This window comes from Elephas maximus, chromosome 12 (assembly GCF_024166365.1).
Source record: "Elephas maximus indicus isolate mEleMax1 chromosome 12, mEleMax1 primary haplotype, whole genome shotgun sequence".
Lineage (NCBI taxonomy): Eukaryota > Metazoa > Chordata > Mammalia > Proboscidea > Elephantidae > Elephas > Elephas maximus.
Window position 1 is genome coordinate 101,567,210 of NC_064830.1, and position 11,792 is coordinate 101,579,001.

At 45.2% G+C, this 11,792-nt stretch overlaps 1 long non-coding RNA gene across 1 annotated transcript in view; it reads right to left on the reverse strand.

The window, feature by feature from the left end:
- LOC126087204 (uncharacterized) overlaps window positions 1–5,901 on the reverse strand; it is a 54,176-nt gene extending 48,275 nt beyond the window's left edge. Inside the window, exon 1 of the long non-coding RNA XR_007519684.1 lies at window positions 5,829–5,901. This is a non-coding gene — a long non-coding RNA (uncharacterized LOC126087204). The remainder of the gene's footprint in view (window positions 1–5,828) is intronic.
- Window positions 5,902–11,792: the final 5,891 nt, after the last annotated feature.

Below are 11,792 nucleotides of genomic sequence, written 5' to 3' on the forward strand. Positions count from 1 at the left end.
GAGAAAAGCTGAGGTTTACAGTGACGACCTGGGTGCACAAAGAGAAGTGAAAAGGCCCATTTCTAATACAATCCAGTGATTTAAAAAACCAGCCTCACCTCCCTCCACTGCTATCAAATAATAAACCCATTGAGAATTACAGAAGAAACCACACATTCCAGCTGAGCCTGTTGTAGGGCTTTGGAACAGCCCTCCAGAGCTTTGGGCACAAATGGGTGGGATCCAGGGAGGTGCAGGAAGTCACCTGGGGCCTCCTTGACTTGGGTCAGCAGCTAGGCGGAGGGCTGCAGGGGCAGGGGTGGGGGGACTTTCCGCTGGGCTCAGAGCCCAAGAAAGGAGCCACAGGCATGATCAGGCACCACCATAAAGAGTGGCCTACAGTTTTTTGTTTTTTTTATTTAGGTGACCTCTGAGCCCAGATTCTGGGCCACTGGGTTCTAGGGGAGTCATTTCTTCACTCCTGGTCTTTGGCGTCACAAAAGAAGCATTCCTCAGGCATTCCAGGGCAGACAGAACCTGCTCCCTTTTGTGAAAACTCCCTACAGAACCTTGGGGAAGGGGGCTTAAGATCAGGCAAACCCTCAAACAACACCCACCTCCACCCCGCTCCTCTTGCCTGTTGTCTCCCGGGGACACCAAGGGCACCTGGATGGGATCTGGTGGCATTAAGGAGGAGGTGGAGGGGCCCAGGTGGGCCTCTATAAAGGAGTCTTGCCTAGGACTCCCTTTGCTGGGGCATTTCCGGTCCCTGTTTCCTGAGCTAGAGCCAGAGGGTGAGGTGGCATGGGTGGATTAGGCCGGGTGAGCCAACAGGCCCCCCTTGCTGTCTGCCCAGCCGTACCTGGCCCACTTGCCAGCCCTGCCCAGGTGAGACTCCCACCTGCACCCGCCTGCCTGCCTGCCCCAGCTGGCCTGGTGGGAACTGATGTAGGAGGTGACTTCACTGCCTTCAGCCTCTGTTTTATGGGCTTGGGGCAAGGGTGCCATGACTGGCAGGGAAGATGAGCCAGACAGGGTTTTCTAAAGCAGCCTTGGCCCTCCCTGCCCTGGAATGTAACCTTCCCAAGGGCAGGGAGCCCTCTTCTTATTCACCCAGGTACCTGGAACCCTGCCCGGCCCATTGCAGGCGCTTTGTAAAGTTTGTTGAAACAATTATTGAATGGTGGGTATAGAACACGTCCCCTGCCCTCAAGACGCCCACAGTCCACCTAAGCCAAGAATTCTAACACAGGTCAAGGAGTTCCAGGACAGCAGAGAGGCTGCTGCGGGACGGGCATTCTAGATGGAGGGAACAGCAGAGGCAAAGGCTTAGAGGCCAGGGTTTTGGTGTGGATGGAACTGCGACAGGGCAGACGGTGAGCCTGGAAGGCCTGAGGAGCCGAGATGGTGAACGTGGCAACAAGGAGCAACAAGGAGACGCCGGATGCCTTTAAGAAGACATCGATCTTTGTCTAGGAAGATAACACTGTGCAAGGTGGGCGGGGCAGAGAGAAGAGAGGGAGTGAAAGAGGATGCATGCACCCAGCCACCCACCATGTTACATCCTCGGGGAGCAGGCCCGGGGCAGATACTGAGAAGGGTAACCCTGGGCCAGGAGGGAGAGGTGGCTGCCACCCTCGCCCCTGCCCCTGGTTGGCTGTGGCCTGCAGGTACCAGGCTGCAGTAGGGAATTCCGCAGCCAAGGCTCCCCTCATGGAACTTCCAGTCAGATGGTGGGAGGCAGGCAAGAAGCAAATGAACAAATACAGGTGATCAAGTCCAGCAGTGAAAAGTGCTCAAGGAATACTGAAGAAGGGGTTGGAGAGTAGCAGGGCTGGGGGGTAAGCCTTGCTGAGGATTTCTGAGACCTGAATAAGCTGAGGGAACTGAGCCTGCAAAGATGGGGCGGGGGGCATTCCCTGAAAGGGAACAGCCAGTGCAGAGCTCTAAGGAGGAGCTCCCAGGTGGTCTGGGGGCGGCAGGGAGGAGGGCTGCCAGAGCAAAGTGGATGAGGGGCATGTGGGAGGAATGGGGTGAGGATCTCTGGCTTTACTCCCATCCCGTGTTTCCCTCTGTGGTAGATCACTTCCTGCCCAAGGTCCTCCCAGCTGACTGTCAGCTATGTGTGAAACGCAGGACCTTGAAGCCCAGGGGCCTGGGCTGTGTGCCCCTCTGCCCTTCTAGAACTTTCCACCTAGAGGTAAGCCTGGCTGGCTCCAGGGCAATAACACGCTGTGAAAGGCACAGGGACTGAGGGAATGAAATGACAAGTCTGTGTGAAAGCATCACCTAGGGAAGTGTGTGGGCTTGCCCCAGGGCCAGAAATGGAAGTGAAGTCCCCCCTGTGCCCCCAGGGAATGTGGGAGCAGTCAGGGGCTGACCCATGTCACCCCATGTCCCATGTCACCCCCACCAGCCCCCCATGACATCCCCCAAGTCCTGGGGTCCTCACCAGACCCAGGGTCTGACCCCCCCCCCATTGCCCCACTTCATCCCCCAAGTCCGGACTCGGGGCTTGGCCCTAACAACCCCCCACCACTCCCACCAAGCCCCAGTGTCCACACCAGGCTCTTGCCTTTCCCCATCAAACTTACCTGTCCTGCCCAGATCTCCTACCAGTCAGTGACAGCCTTCACTTTGACCATCAGAGATCAAATATTAAAAGCCCATGTAGCTTCCTCCACCTGGGACTCTACCTCCCTCCTCCCTTTGTTAAACTCACTCCTGGTCATCCTTGGGTTGCTGTTCAAATGTCACTTCCTCAGAGAAGCCTCCTCTGATCCCCAGGGCGAGATCAGGTTGTCCTGCACCCACGCTCGCCCCTACCCAGCACCACCACAGTGGTACCTTCACAATTAGCTATGTAATTGGCTGGGGGAGTTCTGTCTCCCACGAAAGCAAAAGGGCCAGGAGGGCAAGGACTAGGTCTGTTTTATCCATCTTTGTATCTCCTGAGCCCAGCACAGTGATTGACACATAGTTGATGTGCAGCTGGAGTCCCTGAGTGGTGAAAACAGTTAATGGTTAACACAATCAGCTGCTAACTGAAAGGCTGGAGGTTCAAGTCCACCCAGAGGCACTTCGGAAGAAAGGCCTGGAGATCTACTTCGGAAAAATCAGTCATTGAAAACCCTACTCTGACATACATGGGGTCACTAGGAGTTGGAGTTGGCTGGAGGGCAACTGGTAGTAGTTTGATACTCAGTATTCTAATGGGAATGACATTAAGGAGGAGCTGTTCCATGGTTCCCTCCAGAGGGCCTGGGTCAGGTTGTACACCCACCAGAAGGAGCGGCCAAGGGTCTTTGCAGAACCTCGTGCTGCCTGAAGTAGCTAATGGTTGGCTGCAAGAATCTGCTGGTCCTCCCTCCTTCCTAGAGCCTGAACAGGGTGGAGAAGAGGACTGTGAGTAACTGCAGGAAAGCTGGAGACCTGGGCTCAGAACATAAACACCAACAGACCGGGCTGGGCAGTAGGGAGATCACCAGGCCCAGCCTCGGGCTTATGTGATCAGCATGACACTCCTGTGGCACCCTGAAGACAAGCTGTCTGAGTCACTCCCTCTCCTGGAGGGGAGCAATGACTGATAGAGCCGAGGGAGGGTCCTCATGCCCTGGCTGCTGGGGCCCAAGAAGGCATGTGTGGTGCTTTGTCTTTTGTAGTGGGAGGGGAACCTTCCTCCTACCAAGATTCCTGTCCTGGGGCTTTCTCAACTTGGGAAGGGAGCATAGCTGCTGGGCAGGTCAAAGAAACAGAAAAATGCAAGTCATCCCAAGGGGCGGATTCTGCTTTTCTCAGCTGACAAAGGTTTATTGAGCAACTATTAGCCTCAGGGTAGTAGTTGTCCCTGCCCCACCCCCACCACAGAGGGCAATCCCCACCCGATGGGGCCCCTTACCTAAGCGACACACATGGGGCAATTTGGCCCACGCCTCATAGTCACAAAAGGCCTTAAATGTACACTTTTGACATTATTTGGTTTTGATGTTGAGGTTTGGTAAGGACTCTGGAGCCAGACTTGGGAGTTTGAATCCTACCCCTGCCACTTACTAGCTATGTGACCTTGGCCGAGGTACTTAACCTATTTCCCAGTTTTCTTACCCGTCAAATGGGAATAACAATAGCTTAAGCCAGTGCCAAGCAGCCATATACTGTATGATTCTATTTATGTGAAAGTGAAAGCTCTAGGATAGACAAAACCATTGTCAAAAGAAACTGAGTCAATAATAGAACTAATCCATGAGATGGGCTTTATTCTGGCAGAAGATTGGGAACAGAGTAGCACCAAACCACAGGTGGAAAGGTACTTGGCTGAAGGTCTGCAATACCTGGCTTTTTATTGACAAAACATGAAAGCCAAAAAGCTTATTTCTGATTGGATTATACAATTTACTACTGATGCATGGCAGGATCTCATTGGTCAACGAGGGTGGCCTGATTTACAAGAGAGCTAGACTTAAGTTTTAGGGGTATTGTCCACTCGAGCACCAGGATGCCATTCTGTCAACCAATTTTATTTAACATCATAGAGACAGAAAGTAGATTACTAGTTGCCTATATGGGTTTTTTTTTTATATATGGGTTTTTTTTTTTTTTTTATAGGGTCGCTAGTCAATCAACTTGATGGCAACGGGTTTGGTTTTGGTTTTTTAGGGCTGGGGAAGAGTAAATGGGGGTAACTGCTAATGGGTATGGGTTTTTGGCAGGGAGGGGTGATGAAGATACTCTAAAATTAGATAAAGCTTAACCCCATTGCCTCGGAGTGGGTTCCGACTCATAGGGACCCTGTAGGACAGAATAGAACTGCCCCACAAGGTTTTCAAGGCTGTGTTGCGATCTTTAAGGAAGCACACTGCCACATTATCTTTCTCCTGCAGAGCAGCTGGTGGGCTCCAACCGCTGACCTTTTGGTTAGCATAAGCGCTTAATCACTGCGCCACCAGGGCTCCTCAGATAAAGCTTAAAGAATTATTATTTCTTAGATGCTTAGAAAAGGGCCTGGCACATAGAAAGTGGTGTGTAAGTCATTGTTAAATAAAACTTACCCCCAAATGAAGGTGTACACACTAAAGGGATTGGGAAAAGTATGTTCATGATATGATTTTGAAGTGGTATGCTACTATTCCTGACTCTGTCATGCACTTTTAATAAATTCTGGAATTATCTTGTGGTCAGCAGCATTATATCATATGAAAAATTATGTCTATTCAAAGTGTTCATCTGTTAAACTTTAGCACATATTTGAGCCTTGCTTCAGCATTTCTTTTTTTTTAAAACCATATTCGGTGCCTCACAAAAAAAAAAAAAAAGAGAGAGGACTGGAGGGTTTGAAAGGCAGATGCACCTGGTGAGCTGTCCCTGAGTCAGAGGCCCCACAAAGCAACAAACAGTGAGGGCTTCACACAAAAGCATTTTAGAAGGAGAGACTGCTCTCATTAGGTGGATAAAGTCTGGGATGAGGTATCTGGCCTTTGTTTGGTTGGCACAGAACTAGGGAGAGTCAAAAGATCTTCAACCTGCTTGGTCTCCTTATTCATTTAAAGCTGGAATAAAGTAATGCACCCACAAAACAGATCAAGACAACCAAGGAACAACCAGAAAGACCCCAAGGTGCTGGCAAATGGTTAACAAAGGGCATTCTAGGCAGTAGAACCCCAATCAGCGGTGTTTGCCAATTCCCATGGTGTAAATACTCACACACAGCTTATTGCAAGCTACCAATTTGATGTCACTAAACTTACAGTTGAGAAACTTTGCACAGCATTATAGCAGTATAGTGGTTCCACCATACAGATACAACAGATACACATCAAGAGCACAGATAACAGTAAAAAAAGAAAAAACCAAACCTGTTGCTGTCAGGTTGATTCCAACTCAGGCAACCCCATGTGTTACAGAATAGAACTGCTCCATAGGGTTTTCTTGGCTGTAAGCTTTATGGGAGCAGATTGCCAGGCCTTTCTTCTGCGGTGCTGCTGGGTGGGTCTGAACCACCGTTTACTTTAGTAGACAGTGGAAACCATTTGTGCCACCCAGGGACCTACAGGTAACAGTAAAATGTAGTAAATGAGTTAGGAATCGATGATGTTTTAGTATTTATTACAGTTAAAAAAAAAAATAACAGCTTTACTGAGATAAGGAGCCCTGGTGGCGCAGTGGTTAAGAGCTATGGCTGGTAACCAAAAGGTCAGCAGTTTGAATCCACCAGCCGCTCCTTGGAAACCCTATGGGGCAGTTCTACTCTGTTCTATAGGGTTGCTCTAAGTTGGAATTGACTCAGCAGCAGCGCGTCTGTTTGTTTGGTTTATTGAGATATAAGTTACAAACCCTAAAATCCACCCTTTTGAAGTGTACAATTCAGCGGATTTCAGTATATTCGCAGAGTTGTACAACCATTACTATTATCAAATTTTAGAATATTATGATCGCCCTCAAAAGAAACCCCACACCCATTAGCAGTCATTCACCGTTACGTCCTCTCTTCAGCCTCTAAGAAAAACCAAACCTATTGCCATGGAGTTGATTCTGACTCATAGCAACCCTATAGGACAGAGTAGAACTGCCCACAGGGTTTCCAAGGAGTGGCTGGTGGATTCCAACTGCTGACCTTTTGGTTAGTAGTCGAGCTCTTAACCACTGCACCACCAGGGCTCCTCTCAGCCTCTGGCAACCTCTAATCTACTTTCTGTGTCTATGAACTTGTCTATTCTGGATATTTCATATAAATGAAACCATACGCTATGTGGCCTATTGTGACTGGTTTATTTTGCTTAGTATGTTTCCGAGGTTCATCCATGTCATAGCATGTATCAGGACTTCATCACCGCTGCATGCTATTCTGCTGTATGGATACGCCACGTTTTGTTTATCTGTTCCTCAGCTGATGGACATCTGCGTTATTTTCACTTTCTGGATATTGGGAATAATGCTGCCACTAACATTTTACGTACCAGCATCTGTGTGGATGTACGTTTTCATTTCTCTTGAGCATAAACCTAAGACAGCAATTGCTGGGTCATATGGTGACTCTGTGTAGCAGCTGCACTATTTTACATTCTGACCGGCGATGCCTAAGAGTTGCAGTTTCTCCACATTTGTTATTCTCTGTATTTTTGATTATGGATGCCCTTGTTGTCTTTGTTAGTTGCCGTCGAGTCAATTCCGACTCATAGCAACCCCATGTTTACAGGGTAGAACTGCTCCATGGGGTTTTCAAGGCCATGACCTTTTGGAAGCAGATCACCAGGCCTGTCTTCCAAGGTGTTGTTAGGTGGGTTCGAACCATCACCCTTCTGTCTAACAGTTGAGTGCTTAACCATTTGTACCACCCAGGGACTTCTACAGATGTCCTAGTAGGTATGAAATGGACTCTCATTGTGATTTTTGGTTTATATTTCCCCAATGACAAATGAGGAGCCCTGGTGGTGCAGTGGTTAAGAGCTATGGCGAGCTACAGCTGCCATCCAAAAGGCAGCAGTCTGAGTCCACCAGCCACTCCTTGGAAACCCTATGGGGCAGTTCTACTCTGTCTCATAGGGTCCCTATGAGTTGGAACCGACTCAACAGCCACATTTTTTTTTAAATGACTAATGACATCAAGCATCCCTTGATGAGCTTATTGGCCCTTTGTATATCTTCTTTGGAGAAATGTCTATTCAGACCCTTTGGCAATTTTTATTGAATTATAAGTGTTCTTTATATACAGTTTGCAAATATTTCCTTCCATTTTGTGGGTTGCCTTTTCACTTTCTTTATGGTATCTTTTCAACCACAAAATTTTTAATTTTGGTGAAGTCCAATTTATCTTTTCTTTTGTGATCACTTGTGCCCTTGGTGTCATTTTTATGAAACTATAACCCAATCCAAGTATTCCCTTATCATTTTTTTTATTTCTGTAAGGTCAGTATCAACATCTTCTTTGTCATTCCTGATTTTAGTAATTTGTGACTCTTCTGTTTTTTTCTTTGTCAGTCTAGCTAAAAGTTTGTGGATTTTGTCAATTTTTTTCAAAGAATCAACTTGTGCTTTCATTGATTTTTCTGTATCAGTCTATTGCCTATTTCACTTATTTCTCCTCTGATCTTTATGATTTGCTCCCTCTACTTGCTCTGGAGCCCTGGTGGCGCAGTGGTTAAGAGTCTGGTTGTCAACCAGAACATCAGCAGTTTTAATCCACCAACTGCTCCTTGGAAACCCTGTGGGGCAGTTCTACTCTGTCCTACAGGGTCGCTGATGAGTCAGAATCCACTCGATGGCAACAGAGTACGAGACTGGCTTTAGGTTTAGTTTGTTCTTCCTTTTCCAGTCTTAAGATTGAAAAAAAAACCCTCAGGTTACTGATTTGAGATCTTTCTTCTTTTTTCATACAGGCATTTAGAGCCATAAATTTCGCCAAAGCACTGGTATGTTGTGTTTTCAAGTTTATCATCTCGAAGTATTTTCTAATTTTCCTTGTGATTCCTTCTTTGACCCACTGGCTAGTTATGAGCGTGTTGTTTAATTCCCACGTATTTGGAAATCTCCCAAATTTCTTTCTTTTATTGATTTGTAATTTCATTCTACTACAGTCAGAGAATGCTCTTTGCATGATTTCAATCCTTTGAAATTTATTGTGACTTTTTTTATGGCTCAACATATGGCATATTCTGGAGAATGTTTCATGTACATTTGAGAAGAATGTGCATTTTGCTATTTTTGAATGAAGTGTTCTATTTATATGTCTGTCAGGTCTAGTTGGTTTACAGTGTTGTTCAAGTCCTCTATCTCCCTGTTGACCTTCTGCCTAGTTGTTCTATCTATTACTGAAAGTGGGGTATTGAAGTCTCCAGCTGTTATTGTTGAATTGTCTTTTTCTCTTTTCAATTCTGTCAGTTTTTACTTCATGTATTTTGGGGCTTTGTTGTTAGGTGTATATTTATATAAAATTATTAACTGTTCCTAACGGGTTGGCACTTTTATCATTATAAAATGTTCTTCCTCATCTCTAATAAGTTTTTGTTTTGTTTTAAATTCTATTTTGTCTGATATTAGTATTACCAAACCAACTCTCTTTTGGATACTGTTTGGATAGCATTTCTTTCCCATCATTTTATTTTCAACCTATTCATGTCTTCAAATCTAAAGTGTATCTCTTATAGGCAGCATATAGTTGGATCATGTTTTTCTATCCATTCTGCCAATCTCTGCCTTTTGATTATAGTGTTTAGTCCATTTACATTGAATGTAATTATTGATAAAGTAGGATTTATATTTGTCATTTCGCTATTTATTTTCTTTGTCTTTTGTCCTCTTTATTCCTCTATTCCCCTGTTACTGCCTTCTTTTGTATTAAATAGATATAGTCCAAACAAACAAACAAACCAACACACCCATTGCTGTCAAGTCAATTCTGACTCACAGAGACCCTACAGGGGCTTCCAAGGAGCACCTGGTGGATTCAAACTGCCAACCTTTTGGTTGGCAGCCATAGCACTTAACCACTACACCACCAGGGTTTCCGTATACATATAGCCTAGTGTACATTAATTTCTTTGTTGATGTTTTTAACAATAAAACAAAATTCTTGGTGATTGTCCTGGGAATTTCGATTAATATAATACCTTAAAATCACCTAGTTCAGATTAATATCAGCTTAATTTCAGTAGTATAAAAAAACTTTACTCCAGTATAGCTCTCTTCTCGCCTCCCTTTTTAGTGCTAATATTGTCATACAGATTATATCTTTACACATTATAAGCCCATCAACACAGTTTTATAATTACTGCTTTATGTAGTTATCTTTTAAATAAGATAGGATAAGAAAAGGTTACAAATCAAAATACATTTATACTGTCTATTATATTTAGTTAAGTAGTTCCTTTTCCTGGTGCTTTTATTTCTCTGTGTGGATTTGAGTTGCTGTCTAGTGACCTTTCATTTCAGCCTGAAGGACTCCCTTTAGTATTTCTCTTGGGCACGTCTGGTAGGAATGAATTGGCTTGATTTTTGTTTATCTGGGAATGTCTAAATTTTACCTTCATTTTTTTGAAGGATAGTTTTGCTGGATATACAATCCTTGTTTGATGGTCTGTTTCTTTAGCACTTTGAATATGTCATCCACTGCCTTCTGGCTACCATGGTTTTTGATGAAAATCAGTTGTTAATCTTATTGAGGCGCTCTCATATTTGAGGATTTGCTTTATCTTGCTGCCTTCAAGATTCTCTCCTTGTCTTTGTCTTTTTGACTGTTTGTTGATGATGTAAGTTTAGATGTGGATCTCTTGTGAAGTTATCCTACTTGAAGTTCTATAAGCCTCTTCAATGTCTTTTTGTTCAGCCAACTGGTATCTCCAGCTCAGGCAGCTGTGATGTTAAATAACTGCCTCTGGTTATATTTTTAAGGAATGCTGGTGGTACAATTAAGCACTTGGTTGCTGACTGAAAGGTTGGTGCTCTATGACAGAAAGACCTGGTGATCTGTTTCTGTAAAGATTACAGTAAAAAAAAAAAAAAAAAAAAACTTTACAGGGCAGTTCTATTCTGTAACATGAGGTCACTATGAGAAAGAATCGACTTGAGAGCACCCAACGACAACCACAACATTTTTGACAAACTGAGATGTTTGCATTGAGGGAGCCCTGAGTAAGGTCAAACATAGACAAGTTCTGAGAATGGTGCTTTTCCAGGGATCTGACAGGTCAAACAGTGACAGTTCTCTGGCAATGGGGTTGGGGGGAGCTCCAAACCTGCTCCCTCCAGTGGCTACTCAGCTGCTTGCTTTACAGCTACCATGGTTGTGAGGCTGCTGGTTTTGAAGTCTTCCATGGACTCAGAGAGAGAAGAATGGGAATAGGGCAAGTGAAATGCCTCGAAGTTTGCTGTTCTTACTGAAATACAGCCATTTTTTCTTGCATACATGCTCCTTGTGTTGTTGTAAATCTTTGGTTAGTTTAAATAACATATATATATATTTTACATGTAATATAAATTCTTTATTTAATGGTCACAGATCATTTCTAAGCACCAAGTGGTCGGTCAGACATCTAGGAGGTGGCAACAGCCTCAGCGCAGCTTCCAAGGCTCTCATTCTGACTCTAACAGAGTGAGCATGTGCCCTCATGCACGGGGCCTTTCGTGTTGCAGATGACTGAGGGGTTTGTGTCGTTCGTGAACTCCACGTGCACCTGTATGTGCTGTCCCTGCGAGCCAGTCCTGTCCAGCACCTTGGTGGCTCTGGCCAGCTTGATGGGCACACATGGCTGGTGACCATGATGGTGGTACAGTGGTGGTCAGGTGGAGAGGCCAGGATTCTTAAATAATTGATGTTAACTTTTTTTTTTTTTTGCCAGAGTTCTTGTTGCTCTTTTGGAAAAGTGGAGTTTCTGTGATCCGTACACCACCATTCTGGAAGTGCTTCCCCTCATTAGCATTGTTTTCAGATGAATTGATTTTAATTCATTTATTATAAGTTTATAGGATTTCATTTTTAACAATGGATGGCTATGTTTAACTACTGCCATGCAAAATTTCTAAAGGTTTAACAATTAACTTTCGTGTAAGCTGATGCGAACTAGCTCTAGCACACCACTGGCAGTCCCTTGTGGATACGTCCATTTGATCCAGCTCATTTCTGCAAACCTTTCAAGTGCCTGCTGGTTGCCAGATCTCCAGAAGTTCCTGCTCACACAGGAATAAAATGCTTCCAGATCCCTCAGCATCCAGCCCTCACCCACAGCTTCCTGGCAGGACAGACACTGCCAGAAGTGTGGTCCAGGCAATGCCTTGACATGAAGGAAACATTGGACAAGACTGAGCACACGTGAGAAGGGCTGTAG